The sequence below is a fragment of the Mixophyes fleayi genome, chromosome 4 (genome assembly GCF_038048845.1).
Source record: "Mixophyes fleayi isolate aMixFle1 chromosome 4, aMixFle1.hap1, whole genome shotgun sequence".
Taxonomy (NCBI): domain Eukaryota; kingdom Metazoa; phylum Chordata; class Amphibia; order Anura; family Limnodynastidae; genus Mixophyes; species Mixophyes fleayi.
The window spans coordinates 25,270,596-25,287,281 of NC_134405.1; the positions used below are offsets into that span (position 1 = coordinate 25,270,596).

The 16,686-nt window shown below is 45.6% G+C and overlaps 2 non-coding genes across 2 annotated transcripts; one reads left to right on the plus strand and one right to left on the minus strand.

Moving 5' to 3' along the window:
- Positions 1–13,719: 13,719 nt before the first annotated feature.
- TRNAG-GCC (transfer RNA glycine (anticodon GCC)) lies at positions 13,720–13,790 on the minus strand. Its single transcript has one exon. It is a non-coding gene; the product is annotated as a tRNA-Gly (tRNA).
- Positions 13,791–16,395: 2,605 nt separating this feature from the next.
- Positions 16,396–16,467, plus strand: TRNAW-CCA (transfer RNA tryptophan (anticodon CCA)). Its single transcript has one exon. It is a non-coding gene; the product is annotated as a tRNA-Trp (tRNA).
- Positions 16,468–16,686: the final 219 nt, after the last annotated feature.

The window sequence follows — 16,686 nt, forward strand, 5'->3', positions numbered from 1 at the left end:
TTCAGCAGAACTTGAGTCTTCCACCATGACTCAATACTTGGGACAGTCATGGTGTTGTTATTATTAGCTTTAATTTATATGTGGCCACAAGGTGTTCACAGCGCTGCACAGATTACAAAATCCATCCCCACAACATGCCGGAGCTGCTTTTTAGGCAATACACCCTGGGGAAAATAACTATTATTATTATTCCTTTTTTATTTATAGGGCGCCACAAGGTGTCCGTAGCGCCGTACAGGGACAAACGAATTACAATACAAGGTGAGACAGCACAGTACAGTAAACACTAAGCACAGTAACTCAGTGAGTTCAATGCACAGCTAGAGAGGGAGGGGGAGGGAGGATCCGCAAACGACGGGGCCCAAGAAGGAGGGCGCGGAAGACAGGGAGACCCCCAGAGGGGGGAGGAGGGAGCGAGAGGGGACGGTAAGGTGGAGGACCCTCGAGGAGGAGGGCTAAGTAGCTGGAGAGCAGAGTTAGAAGTGGTGGAAACAGGAGGAGAGAGGGCCCTGCTCAGAGGAGCGTACAATCTAAGGGGAGGAGTGGACAGACAGAGAAACGCAGGGGAGAGAGGGAGAGTAAGGGGACAGAGGCATGGAAGGGGAAAGAAGGGGGAGAGGCAGAAGATAAGGTAGGAAGTTAAGTGGGAGACTGGGAGGCTTTAAGAAAAAGGTGGGTTTTTAAAGCCCGTTTGAAACTGGACAGATTAGGGGAAGTTTTGATGGAGGGAGGGAGCTTGTTCCAGTGGAGGGGGGCAGCGCGGGCGAAGTCTTGGATACGCGCGTGGGAGGAGGTGATCAGGGGGAAGAGAGGCGACGGTCATTGGCAGATCGGAGAGGGCGGGACGAAGCATGAATAGATAGGAGTGCTGAGATGTAGGGTGCAGTGGCATTGACGAGGGCCTTGTATGTAAGAGTCAGTATCTCAAAAAACTATTAGACTTCTGGAATTACTTGGGTACATTTCTCAATAAACAGCAGATTTCTTGACTCACAGCCTCTTCTTTTTGTCTGTTGTATAGAGCTCTTTGCGATGTGCATCAGGCAGAATCCAAAGATAAGAGGCATCACCGCATTGGGTCCAGACCGTCTACGGGCCAAGTGTTCGCTCTACATGGACGACGTCACTGTCTTTTGCGCTGATCAGCCTTCGTTGGCAGCACTCGTCCAGACCTGCGAGAACTTCGGCCAAGCTTCAGGGGCAAAGGTCAACTGCGGGAAGTCAGAGGCGATGCTGTTTGGTCAGTGGCACCTGTCATCCCCCGCTGCATTCCCCTTCACTATCAAGCCAGACTTCATCAAAATCCTTGGAGTTTGGTTTGGTGGAGAGAAGGCGGCCCTGAAGTGTTGGGAAGAGAGAAAATTGGACTGTGGAGCCTCAGAGACCTTACCATCGAAGGGAAAGCACTGTTGCAGAGCAACGAGATCATACCGCTTCTGCAGTACACGGCCCAAGCTTGGCCACCTCTTGCTGCCGTCTGTAAGATCATCACGAGGACAGTCTTTCACTTCATCTGGGGCTCCAAAATGGACAGAGTGAAGCGGTCAGTTATGTACAAGGAGCCCCTCAAAGGTGGGAAAGGGATCCCCAATATCCCCACCATGCTGTGGGCCTTCTTTGTTTGTAACTGCATCCGCAGGACACTTCTTGAAAAGAACTTTTGCTCTGCTGGGAAATCCCTTGGTTGGGACAAGTGGGACAGCTCCTTCCCTTACAACTGGTTACACCTTGGTTCTACCTGGATGTTGGACAATTTGTGAGGGAGCACCATCAGGAGGGACTTAAGCCAGACTTGTGGAAGCCTAAATCTATCCACAAGATCATCAGAGTGAAGGACGTTATGGAGTCTGTTCCAGGACTCCCTGTTGCAATGGCCAAACACGTCTGGGAGATGGTGGCCTCTAAGAGGCTGACTAATAGACATAAGGACATTGCATGGATTGCTATCCAGGTGGGTCTGCCTCTCAGGACATTCATGCACTCCTGGAATGTGTGCAGATATGTTCACTGCCCCTTTTGCACCACCAGAAGGGAAACAGCTCAGCATATTTTTTGGAACTGCCCCACTGCACAGGCACTGTTGGATGCCCTGGAACACGAACTTAAGGACAGTGTGCCCAGGACTTGCCTTTCATACCATTCAGTATTTTATGGATTATTTCCTGGGACTCACACCGTTGGGGCAATCCAGAAGACCTGGCGCCTTATGAACTGTTTTAAGGACGCTATGTAGCTTGCCAGGAATCGCCTCATCTTGAAGCGGGAGAAGATGACCATCCAGGACTGTCGCAGGCTGATCCACAGCCTGCTAAGAGAATATAACACCCTTGACAGTCCTGAGGAAGAAGAAGACGACGATTGATTGTTGTCTCCCTCTTCTCCTTCTCCCCACTGTGTGTTTTTTTCACTAAAATCTTTGGGTTGTGCTTCCCCTCCCTTACCCGCTCCAACCCATTCCCCCATCACAGTTTAAAGTATTATTGAATGTCATGTCTATTTATGCACCCTTCCCTTTGGGTCCGTCCTCAATAAAACTTTTTGCTTGTGACTCCCCCACCCTACCCCTCTCACCTACCTCCCCCTCACATCCACTGTTGTTTTATTGTAATGTGATATTGTTTAAAGTTTGAATGGTTAGTGCAGTACTTGATGTATAGTGTAGGATGTTATATCTTGTACTTTATACCTTGTATTGTGCTAAAATGTATGCATGATTATGTTTTACAGTGTACTGTGTACACTTGAATGTAATGTATCGCCTGTGTTTCTGTACTTTATACAAATAAAGCTACTTTTTCAATCAAAAAAGTGGTTGGTCTATCATATTTAAGGCTTTCTATCACATGGACAGTTGAGTCCTTCCTTTGTATGTTTTCCGCTCCTTAATAATTCCTAATACAAGAACAGTGACGTTTGTAGTGCTAACTGTATATGTATGTGTGTGTAAACTCGCTGGACAGTGATATCCCTTAAACTGTGACCTTTATGGCGGTGGAGACAAAACATCATCAACAACATTTATTTATATAGCTCCAGGTAAGCCATTAGACTAGATATAAAAAATAACATTTGATCATGTTAGGACTGACAAGAATGGGAAGACTTTTCCTTGAGTTGGTCAGCTTAACATATATTGCAATATGTGGAACTGACATTCCCTGTTTTTAATATACAACAGTAGTTCATACAGCATTATTTATGTGTTTGGAGAGTGCAGAGTATCCCTGTTGTTTGTCTATCATATGTGTGCAACTCCTCTTGCACCCCGGTCTGTACATGGAGAGTGCAGAAGATCTACGTCTGTTTTTGTTTATACAATGTAAGTCCTATCACTCTTGCACCCCATTCTTTACATTAATTAATTCCAACTTGTGTCATGTGACTGCTAGTGCTTGGGAAGGACTTGCCTTTAAAACCTGTGTGCAGGTAAGCCTTAAGATTAGATATAAAGCATCAGCGGCGGGCTGGCCCGGGGGGCAGGGGTGGTCAGACTGCTATTAGGGCCGGGGGGTAGGCCGGCCGGCCGCCCCCCGCATGCAACATACCACATTTTTACCCCCGCCCGCATCTGATGACACGAGATGCGACCGCGTCAGCGCACAGGCAGCCTGTCACGGGCACTAGGAGTCTTTACCCAGGGATCACCAGATGGTAGGCTTACCAGAGCAATGTAGATGGTAATCGAATACTCTGGTAGCTAGGTGATCACGGAACATGAGATGATGGCCGATGAGATGCTCAGGAAAGTCTATGACTAGCAACACTGGTAATAATGAGGTAATAATACACAAGGAACTGTATGGACAAGGACACGTGAAGATAGTCAGTGGTCTGCGATAGCAAGTTGTACCACTGCTATAGGGAGGAGGAATGTCCAACAGAAACAAGGAGGTGATGAGAGTCAGCGGTCTGCGGGTAGCAAGTTGTACCGCTGTCTGAGTGAAGGAATGGAATCCAAGTGGAGGTATCCGGGTAGTCAGTGGTCTGCGGCAGCAAGTTGTACCACTGCTATGTGAGAGGATGATGGAACAGGTGATACCGGAAACAGGGATCAGTGGTCTGACATCAGCAAGTTGTACCACTGAATATATATGTGAGGAGGTGCACAGGGGAAGACTGCAACACAGGATATACACAGGCACCTTATACACGATCCACAGTAATATGCACAATATAGATATACATATAGATATAAATGACTGAGCAGGTCTGCAATCTAGAAAGTCTCTTGAAGTAGTCCAGCACAATTATAACACAGTCAATGATGGCAATAGACTCAGCGGATAGCAGACTCCAGAGAGAACCAAACACAGTCCAGCAAGATATGCAATACACAGCACAGTCAATGAGAAGTATGCATACCGTGGTTCAGCAGTAGCAGTCAGATGGGATAGCAGCGGTACCTGAGCGGCGGGAGACCGCCTGGATAGGAAGTCCCTGGATAGGTGAGGCAGCGGTCTAGCAGGTGCAGCGCACAGGTGAGTAGACCAACAGGGACACGAATTCACAGGAGTCAGCAACACGTGGAACTGGACTCATAGGAGACCCAGGAGAATGGAGATGATCCAGCAGCGGGTAGTAGATGAGATACAAATCAAATGCTGACAGCAGGGTAGAGACCAGTGGAACACGTGAAGGCGTGGAGAGTGGATCAGCAGGAGATGGAGGATAGCGCTGACCACAGCAGCAGGACTCAGCGGCACACGGAGGTAACCAGTAGCAACCACAGGAACCAACAGCGATGGGAAACAGAAGTGCAGCGCAGGGCAGGAGCTGTTGATCACGAAGTGTAGCATATGGTAATGAAAGCGGCAGGCTCGAGGAAGTCACAGCAAAGATGAGATGAGACTGAAGTGCACGGAGGCAGCGGATAGTAATCAGCTGGCAGTCACGATGATGAACACAGGCGAGCTGCAAGCAGGAGACTGTAGTGCACGGAGGCAGCGGATAGTAATCAGCTGGCAGTCACGATGTTGAACACAAGCGAGTTGATAGCAGGAGACTGTAGTGCACGGAGGCAGCGGATAGTATTCAGCTGGCAGTCACGATGATGAACACAGGCGAGCTGCAAGCAGGAGACTGTAGTGCACGGAGGCAGCGGATAGTAATCAGCTGGCAGTCACGATGTTGAACACAGGCGAGTTGATAGCAGGAGACTGTAGTGCACGGGCAGCGGATAGGAATCAGCAAACAAACTTGATGAGAAGCAGGTGAGTGAAGTAAAAACTGGAGTGCACGGAGGCAGCGGATAGCAATGAGCAAACAGTCACATAGATGTAAAATAACGTAGAAGTGGTTTAGAAGACTGTAGTGCACGGAGGCAGCGGATAGGAATCAGCAAACAGTCATGATGATACAGTTGATGGTAGAAGTGGTATGGAACCACAGTAGTAGAAGTGGTTTGGAAACCACAGGAATCAGCAGCGCTGAATACACGAGTAATACAGGAACACCTTCAGAGACTCATGAGGAATGAGACTCCAAGATCAGGCAACGTGGTGTTGACCACAGGTGCTTAATATAGGGAGGTTGCCTGATCTGCCAATTGAGTTAAAGGGGTATACACTGAAGTATAGAAAAGGGCTGCGCATGCGCAGACCCTCAGGATGGTGGACGACCACGGTTCCTAAATGTCCGGGAAGAGGCACTCACGGTCCGGTGAGTGACAGTACCCCCCCTTTTAAAGGTGGGCACAGAACGCCTGGAACCGGGCTTGTCCGGATTTTTGGAGTAAAACTTCTTCAAAAGGGCAGGAGCATTAAGATCTTCAGCTTTGATCCAAGAGCGCTCCTCAGGACCAAAGCCCTTCCAATGAACGAGGAAGTGGAGGACTCCTCGCGAAATTTTTGCATCTAGTACCTCGGTAATCTCAAAATCCTCCTCCTGATGAACTTGAACTGGCTGCGGAGCTGAGGGAGGAGTTGAAAAACGGTTGATAATAAGAGGTTTGAGCAAAGATACATGGAAGGCATTAGAAATCCGAAGACTCTTAGGAAGAAGGAGTTTCACACATACTGGATTGATAACTTGAATGATCCTATATGGACCAATAAAACGAGGGGCGAATTTCATGGATGGAACCTTCAAACGAATATTTTTTGTGGATAACCAGACACGATCTCCAATTTTTAGTGGTGGAATAGCCCGCCTCTTCTTATCAGCGAAAGATTTATATTTGACAGATGTCTTCTTTAAACAGGTACTGACCTGAGACCAGATATTTTTAAAGGTCTGACAAACAGTTTCCACCGCAGGAACTTGGGTGGGCGGGAGGGCAGGAAATTCCGGAAAAGACGGATGGTGACCGTGAACCACCAGCACTTGACTTTTTGAAGATGACTCCTGAGATCCATCTTCAACGTCCGATGACGTCATGAACGCCCGATGAGGAGGAAGGCGTTCAGACTGAACTTTATCACACAGATCCGTAGATGAAGGATCTTGTGGAGGAGGACCTGGTGGAATAGACGAATGCTGTCTTTTGAATGAAACCACTTGGGAGAGACAACGATGATGACATTCAGTTCCCCAAGATGTAACTCGAGGAGTGCGCCAGTCAATCTGGGGAGAGTGACACTGAAGCCATGGAAGGCCTAAGACAATCGGACTTGTCGTAACAGGAAGGATCAAAAACGATATTTCTTCATGATGCAGGGCACCAATCTGAAGGGTTACTGGAGACGTACTCTGGGTGATGAGACCGTTGATGAGACGTGATCCATCTATAGCCGTCACAGTAATGGGTGTTTTTAAGGTAATCACTGGTAGAGACCATTGATTTACTAATGATTTGGAAATAAAATTTCCTGCTGCTCCGGAATCAATCAATGCCTGTGACTCAAAGGTTTTGGTAGCAAAGGAAATAGTCACATCAAAAGCGCAGACTTTAGATTTCATAGACGATGGAGAGGACTGCAGGAACCCTAACCTTATCTCCCCAGTATTGGTTAGAGCCCGGCATCTCCTGGGACAAGAATTGAGCATATGCGTAGAATCGGCACAATAGATACAAAGTCTATTCTTTATTCTTCGGTCCCTCTCCTCTAAGGTTAATTTGGAGCGACCTATCTCCATGGGTATCACCGGAGATGAAGCTGGGTGAAATTGAGGATTTGAGAGAGGAGGTGTTTTAACCGAAGTTGTTTTCTCAGGTTCTCTTTCACGAAACCTCAGGTCTACCCGATGGCAAAGAGAGATCAAATCTTCTAAAGAGGAGGGTAGTTCTTGTGAAGTCAGTGCGTTTTTAATTTTATCGGAAAGCCCCTGCCAGAAGGCGGCAACTAGTGCTTCAGTGTTCTACTGAAGTTCAGAGGCTAAGATCCTAAATCGAATGACGTACTGAGCCACCGTGCGAGATCCTTGGCGAAGACGGAGAATGCTGGATGCAGCGGAAATGACACGACCTGGTTCATCGAATACACTTCGGAACGTGGAAATAAACTCGGCACTATCCTGTAACAATGGATCGTTTCTTTCCCACAGAGGGGAAGCCCATGCGAGAGCTTGTCCAGAAAACAATGAAATAAGATAGGCCACTCTGGAACGATGGGTAGAAAAATTTTGAGGTTCGAGCTCAAAATGAACTGAGCATTGAGTAAGAAAACCCCTACAAGTTTTGGGGTCTCCATCGTATTTTGACGGAGTAGGCAGGTGAAGCATGGAAGCTGTAAACACCTGGGATGGCACTGGGGAAACGGAGGAAGGCACAGGAGCATCAACAGTAGTTGTGGCATCTTGTACAGACGGTCTTTGGGAGGCTAAGGCCTGGTAACACCGCAGTAAATGCCGTTGGCGAACTTCCTGTTGCTCAATACGAGTAACCAGATGCCGCAGCATCTCTTTGGCTGTAGGTTCCGTATCTGGGTCTGTCATGGCCTGATCTTACTGTCACGGGCACTAGGAGTCTTTACCCAGGGATCACCAGATGGTAGGCTTACCAGAGCAATGTAGATGGTAATCGAATACTCTGGTAGCTAGGTGATCACGGAACATGAAATGATGGCCGATGAGATGCTCAGGAAAGTCTATGACTAGCAACACTGGTAATAATGAGGTAATAATACACAAGGAACTGTATGGACAAGGACACGTGAAGATAGTCAGTGGTCTGCGATAGCAAGTTGTACCACTGCTATAGGGAGGAGGAATGTCCAACAGAAACAAGGAGGTGATGAGAGTCAGCGGTCTGCGGGTAGCAAGTTGTACCGCTGTCTGAGTGAAGGAATGGAATCCAAGTGGAGGTATCCGGGTAGTCAGTGGTCTGCGGCAGCAAGTTGTACCACTGCTATGTGAGAGGATGATGGAACAGGTGATACCGGAAACAGGGATCAGTGGTCTGACATCAGCAAGTTGTACCACTGAATATATATGTGAGGAGGTGCACAGGGGAAGACTGCAACACAGGATATACACAGGCACCTTATACACGATCCACAGTAATATGCACAATATAGATATACATATAGATATAAATGACTGAGCAGGTCTGCAATCTAGAAAGTCTCTTGAAGTAGTCCAGCACAATTATAACACAGTCAATGATGGCAATAGACTCAGCGGATAGCAGACTCCAGAGAGAACCAAACACAGTCCAGCAAGATATGCAATACACAGCACAGTCAATGAGAAGTATGCATACCGTGGTTCAGCAGTAGCAGTCAGATGGGATAGCAGCGGTACCTGAGCGGCGGGAGACCGCCTGGATAGGAAGTCCCTGGATAGGTGAGGCAGCGGTCTAGCAGGTGCAGCGCACAGGTGAGTAGACCAACAGGGACACGAATTCACAGGAGTCAGCAACACGTGGAACTGGACTCATAGGAGACCCAGGAGAATGGAGATGATCCAGCAGCGGGTAGTAGATGAGATACAAATCAAATGCTGACAGCAGGGTAGAGACCAGTGGAACACGTGAAGGCGTGGAGAGTGGATCAGCAGGAGATGGAGGATAGCGCTGACCACAGCAGCAGGACTCAGCGGCACACGGAGGTAACCAGTAGCAACCACAGGAACCAACAGCGATGGGAAACAGAAGTGCAGCGCAGGGCAGGAGCTGTTGATCACGAAGTGTAGCATATGGTAATGAAAGCGGCAGGCTCGAGGAAGTCACAGCAAAGATGAGATGAGACTGAAGTGCACGGAGGCAGCGGATAGTAATCAGCTGGCAGTCACGATGATGAACACAGGCGAGCTGCAAGCAGGAGACTGTAGTGCACGGAGGCAGCGGATAGTAATCAGCTGGCAGTCACGATGTTGAACACAAGCGAGTTGATAGCAGGAGACTGTAGTGCACGGAGGCAGCGGATAGTATTCAGCTGGCAGTCACGATGATGAACACAGGCGAGCTGCAAGCAGGAGACTGTAGTGCACGGAGGCAGCGGATAGTAATCAGCTGGCAGTCACGATGTTGAACACAGGCGAGTTGATAGCAGGAGACTGTAGTGCACGGGCAGCGGATAGGAATCAGCAAACAAACTTGATGAGAAGCAGGTGAGTGAAGTAAAAACTGGAGTGCACGGAGGCAGCGGATAGCAATGAGCAAACAGTCACATAGATGTAAAATAACGTAGAAGTGGTTTAGAAGACTGTAGTGCACGGAGGCAGCGGATAGGAATCAGCAAACAGTCATGATGATACAGTTGATGGTAGAAGTGGTATGGAACCACAGTAGTAGAAGTGGTTTGGAAACCACAGGAATCAGCAGCGCTGAATACACGAGTAATACAGGAACACCTTCAGAGACTCATGAGGAATGAGACTCCAAGATCAGGCAACGTGGTGTTGACCACAGGTGCTTAATATAGGGAGGTTGCCTGATCTGCCAATTGAGTTAAAGGGGTATACACTGAAGTATAGAAAAGGGCTGCGCATGCGCAGACCCTCAGGATGGTGGACGACCACGGTTCCTAAATGTCCGGGAAGAGGCACTCACGGTCCGGTGAGTGACACAGCCGCATCACATGACAGGCGATGAGGCCGCGTCATCAATGACGCGGCCGCTTCCTGTGTCATGTGATGCGGCCGTCTGTGTGCCCCCCGGGCTTCCCTCCCCCAGCCCGCGCCTGTAAAGCATAGCATTTGATCATGTTAGGACTGACCAGAATGGGAAGACTTTGGCGTGAGTTGGTCAGCTTAACATATATTGCAATATGTGGAACTGACATTCCCTGTTTTTAATATAGAAAAGTAATTAGTACATCATTAATTGTGTGTTTGGAAAGTGCAGAGTATCCCTGTTTTATTTATATTTATATTTATATATATATATAATCCTGCTGGATAGTGGTATCCCTTAAACTGTGACCTTTATGGTGTGGGAGACACGTCATCATCATCATAAACAACTTTTATTTATATAGCATCAGCATATTCTGCAGTGCTAAACAATTGGGATCAATCACAGTAATGAAACAATACTAGCTATTACAGACGGACAGCGAGGTAAGAGGACGCTACTTGCATGCTTACAATTTATAGGACAATAGAAGTTTGATATATGAGGTTAAGTGCTACATATTGCATATTAGTCCAGCCAAGTTGCAAAGGTAGAAAGTGCTTAATGGGTTATATGATCCTGTCCCACAATAATGTTGGTCAGGGGCTCAGAGGGTTGTTGTTTTGGGTGAATTGTGTAAAGGATGGTAAAACGGTACCCAAGGGAGGTTAAGACAGTGGTTGAGGAATATTATAAGCTTGCCCGAGAGGTGGGATTTCAGAGAACGCTTAAAAGTTTGAAGACTAGAGGAAAGTCTTATTGTGCGAGGGATGGAATTCCACAAAGTGGGTGCAGGCTGAAAAAAGTCCTGTTACCAGGAATGGAAGCAGGTAATGAGTGTGGATGAGGGACATATAACTTATGCAGAACGGAGGTATCGAGTTGGGAGATATTTTGAGACAAGTAAAGATATGTATGTTTGTGCAGTTTTATTGATAGCCTTGTATGTTAGAAGAAGTATTATATATTGGATTTGGTAAAAATCAGACAAACAATGTAGAGACTGACAGAGAGGATCAGTTGTTGAACAAGGAATATCAATTTAGTTGCTGCGTGCAAAATAGATTGTAGGAGTGAGAGTCTGATTCTGGGAAGACCAGTAAGGAGGGAATTGCAATAGTCAATGCGGGAGATGATGAGTGCATGAATGAAAGTTTTTGCAGTGTCTTGTACGAGATATGTGCATATTCTGGAAATGTTTTTTAGATGTATGCAACAGGATTTCGATATAGTTTGGATGTGGGGAACAAAGGATAGTTCTGAGTCAACATCACAAATGATGGCAGCGAGCTTGTGCGGTAAGACTTGTTGTCATGTTGGCAATAGAAATGTCAAGTAGGTAACATATGTTGGCTGGTGGGAATGTGATTAGCTCTGTTTTTGAAAGACTGAGTTTGAGTTGGTGAGAGGACATGCTCTATCCATTATAGCATTCTCAACAGTCAGGGAGAGAGTACAGCAGAGCTAATAGGACAATTTGGAAAACCAATTCATCAAAGAGAGACTCGAGATTCTGAAAATGATACTAACAGACAAACACAGATTTTCTCCTAATATTCTCCACAAAACAGAAATCCAAGCTGACCAGTCATCAGCCCGTTTTTTGGGTGGCCCCCAAAAGGGACCAAATATCTTGAATGCCACTGACAATATGAATTATTCTGTTCTATGATGCAAAAAACACTTCATGTCTGCAGACCCTATGGGGCCATAATGTATCTGTGAAAGCCATAGCCCTCTGCATTTGTCTTAACACCGCTCTAATCACATACAACCTTTCTATACTAACCAAACTAGTCACTCTAAGAACCTCACCTTTCACCAGTTAATATGGGCCTGAAAAACAGAATTGACAAGACAGTCTCTCCCATCTGTTTCTGCAAGCAATGTACCACATTCTCATATGATACACAATCCTCCCTCAGGACAAAGCCACAATGCGTCCTCTCACTCAGGACTACAAGTGGCCAATATTCCTCCTCATTTCCCAGTAGACGAAGATGGCTCGTTAACATAACACAGATCTAGCTACGGCGTTGCGATCATTCCTACGAGAGCTAACGGTGGAGTTCTCTGAATTAGGGGACCAAACTGATCATGCCAAGGACAAAATGAAGGAGATGTTAGCCACTCATTAGGACCTAATCACTGCCCATTATGTTCTAAAGGGCATTGTCTCAGTCCTCATAGATTAGGTTGCAGACCTTGAAGACAGATTATGTTACAATAATATAAGTTTCATGGCTTCCCAGAAAAAGTAAGCAACTTAGAACTCAACATGTATACCATTCACTCATTAGGAAATTAAATGCTCATTTAGATTCTAATAGAAAGAAAGAAATGATTATGATGAAGAGGTAGAGAATAAAATGGCAGATACTTGATAGTCGTAGGCAAGCTGAACAATCAGTTAGTTACAATTGTCTCTCTATGTACTCCTAACTCCAGGCACATCTTTTATCAGAAAGCTATTCACAGAGCTACAGGAGGTCAGATCAAAGTCCAACTCACCTTTAGCTAAACATGTAATTAAAGATTTAGGGCCTTCCGTGGCATTCTAGTGCTCACTGAGTTTTAGCTATATGACACGTGGGGGGCCAACAACCCCAAAAAAAGAACTACCCCCCAGTACACAATAACAAACGGATTCTCCAACAGACTGTGGAGATTTGCTTCATCCCTATCACATAGTCAGACCATGCTCCTCTCCCTTGGAATTGGGACATTAGCGTCTTTATTCTCAATGTAGCAGCCCTTCACTATCTGCCGCCCGCTGACATGGAGCAACTGACAGCTTATTAACAGTGAAGCTGCCGTCTGCTGGACCTCCATGTTGGTAATGGGCTGGGGAGTGGGCACCGGGCTATGATATCACAGCCCAACTCCCAAGAGGGGAAGATGTCACGTAGTCCCTGCTCCACACAAGGTGAGATGAGGACCAGCGGGACAGACATATATGGGGGCAGACACCCAATGTGTTGGCTTTGGGTTTGGGTTCTGAGTCCTACCTCCTCAGCACAAGGCCTTGGGTGGACAGTCTTCTGAGATAATTCAGACTAATTGCTAAAAGTGCTACATGTTGACAGTATGGGTTGAAATGGTTTCATGTATGAATAAGTTGATACTTTCTACAATGCAGCTTTAATTTCTAGGCCTGAACAAATTAATACCGCAATTTAATCTAATGACGTGAAATACAAAAGGAAACATAACCTCCCACCCTCCCTCTACAATTTAGTGACACAGTAATGCAGTATTGTGGATTGTGTTTGTTCCCATCCTTAGGGGTATATTTACTAAACTGTGAGTTTGAAAAAGTGGAGATGTTGCCTATAGCAACCAATCAGATTCTAGTTGTCATTTGCATTTTCTAGACTTACACAAGAGCACAAAAAGTATTCATTGTTTTTTCATATACATCAAATATTGCCAGTTTGAAGATATATATGAACAGAAATTGATAGCAAAAAACTGGTTCATATTATCTACTCGCTTTGGTGATTTTAGCTAAGAAAGTTTTCCAAAACTTGATCCTCAGCTGTAAGGATAAAATTACACAGCTTGAGGAATGGATGATGTGGCAACATTCCATAGCCCATTGATGTGCACTGTGCACCTAACTACTCTACTATAAATTGTAATGCAAAATGTAAGTAAAATATATACATTATCAGTTGGCTTCTTTGCAAATATTAATATAAATAAAGACGAAAGAAAAGAACATTTGCTGCATTGGCCGGGAATCGAACCCGGGCCTCCCGCGTGGCAGGCGAGAATTCTACCACTGAACCACCAATGCTTGCATGTATTTTTCTTTTTAGTTAAAGGAGATGAATATCAGATATTTCTACCATAGTATTTAGAAAAAGAAACTGATCTATAAATGATACTATTCATATAATTTTCTGTCTAGTCTTAAAACATGAGCATTGAAAAATAGCTTATTTCCGCACATTTACAGAGTTGAACAGATCTTAAAATGTGTCCGCCTCCGCTGATTTACAACAAGCCAGTTGAGTGGCTCCAGCGACACTTCATACTACACGTCGACTTCGATGTCAACCGTGGCACACCAAAGCAACACGAAATCTTCAAAAACTGTCCCGTAAAGCAGAACGTCACTGGCGTAAATCTCGAAGCTCTAATGACTTCTTCACATATACTTCTGTCTACCACTCCTATCGAAATGCTCTGGACACTGCAAAACAAACATACTTTCAATCTCTTATCTATGCTCAGGCTTCTAACCCCAAACGCCTTTTCAATACATTTAATCATCTTCTCAATCCTCCCACCCCGAACCCTCCATCTACTATCAGTGCTCAGGATCTTGCTTCCTACTTCAAGGACAAGATTGACAAGATCAGACTAGAAATGGTATCCTCTTCCTCAACAAGCCATCAGCTCATTTCCTTCCCACTACCCTCTGACACCCTTTCTTCATTTGACCCCACAAATGAAGAGGAAATTTCTACGCTCTTCTTATCTTCCTACTCTACCTCCTGTCCTCTTGATCCTATTCCCTCGCAAATTGGTAGATCCCTGTCTTCTGTGCTCATTTCACCTCTAACTCAAATCTGTAATCTCTCACTCTCTACTGGCATCTTTCCATCACTATACAAGCATGCAGTGATTACTCCTATTCTAAAAAAACAAAACTCCGACCCAAACTCTCTCTCAAATTACCGTCCCATCTCTCAGCTCCCTTGCCCCTCCAAGCTTCTAGAGAGACTTGCCTACACTCGCCTCACACGCTTTCTTTCCGCAAACAACCTGTTGGATCCTCTTCAGTCTGGCTTTCGTTCTCAACACTCCACAGAGACTGCGCTGACCAAGGTTGTTAATGATCTGATCACTGCTAAGACTGAACGCCATTACTCTCTCCTAATTCTCCTTGATCTCTCGGCTGCATTTGACACCGTTGACCACTCTCTTCTCATACAAACACTGCAATCCCTAGGTCTTCAAGACACAGTTCTATCCTGGTTCTCATCTTACCTCTCTAATCGCTCTTTCACTGTTAATTTCTCTGGAGCCACCTCTGCTCCGCTTCCCCTATCAGTTGGAGTACCACAAGGCTCGGTGCTAGGTCCTCTGCTGTTCTCTATCTATACCGCTTCTCTTGGAAATCTAATAAGTTCCTTTGGCTTTCAGTATCATCTCTATGCGGATGATACCCAAATCTATCTATCCTCTCCTGATATCTCGACATCTGTGTTGTCCCGTGTAACTGACTGTCTTTCTGCCATTTCATCTTGGATGGCCTCTCGTCAACTCAAACTTAATCTTTCTAAAACAGAGTTAATAATATTCCCACCCGCCAACAAGAGCATACCTGACATTTCTATCTCTGTTGATAACATGACCATAAATCCCACCCCACAAGCTCGCTGCCTAGGTGTAATCCTTGATTCACGCCTATCCTTTGTTCCCCACATTGACTCTATATCTAAATCATGTTACATACATCTAAAGAACATTTCCAGAATCCGCACATATCTCACACAAGACACTGCTAAAACCTTAATTCATGCACTAATCATCTCCCGCATTGACTATTGCAATTCCCTCCTTACTGGTCTTCCCAAAAACAGACTCAAACCCCTAAAATCTATTTTACATGCTTCGGCAAGACTGATTTTCCTTGCAAATAGCTATTCCTCTGTTGAATCACTCTGTATGTCTCTACACTGGCTGCCTGTCTTCTACCGAATCCAATATAAAATACTTTTACTAACCTACAAGGCCATCAACAAAGCTGCACCAACATACATCTCCTCTCTTGTCTCAAAATATCTCCCAACTCGGCAACTCCGTTCTGCAAAAGATCTGCGTCTCTCATCCACCCTCATTACATCCTCCCATTCCCGGTTACAGGACTTTTTTCGGGCTGCACCCACTCTATGGAACTCTCTCCCTCGCACAATAAGACTCTCCTCTGTTCTACAAACTTTCAAGCGTTCTCTGAAAACCTACCTATTCAGACAAGCTTATAATATTCCTCAACCACCATCTTAACCTCACTACCTTTAGCCTGTTACACAATTTCACACAAGACAACTACCCCCGGAATAACATTGTTGTGTGACAGGATCATTTAGCTTATGAGTAACCCTACCTTTGCAGTCTGGCTGGGCCAAGATGCAAAATGTATACTTAACCTCATGTGTCAATCTCCCATTGTCCCATAGATTGTAAGCTTGCGAGCAGGGCCTTCTCACCTCTTTGTCTGTTTTACCCAGTTTGTTTATTAGTTTATTACGTTTGTCCCCAATTGTAAAGCGCTACGGAATATGTTGGCGCTATATAAATAAATGATGATGATGATGATGATGATGATGAGTGAAGTTGTTAAATACAGCAGTTAAGTGCCACAATCTTTTAAAGCATGGAGTACTACAAGTGACCTCGTGGCGCAACGGTAGCGCGTCTGACTCCAGATCAGAAGGTTGCGTGTTCAAATCACGTCGGGGTCAATTTCTATTTTGATGATAAAACAGTCAATTGTGCCTAGTAAAACCCCACACACTCCGATAAATTCCATGAAATTCTATAAAATAAAATCTTATGACTAGTGTGGAGTGTGGCCAATTGTTAACTGTTGCTCTCGTCTCTCCACACTTCAGTAACGTGTGACCTGAACACAAGGAGCTGACAGAACCATGTGAACATCAAGTGAGTGTAAAACTGCAAAG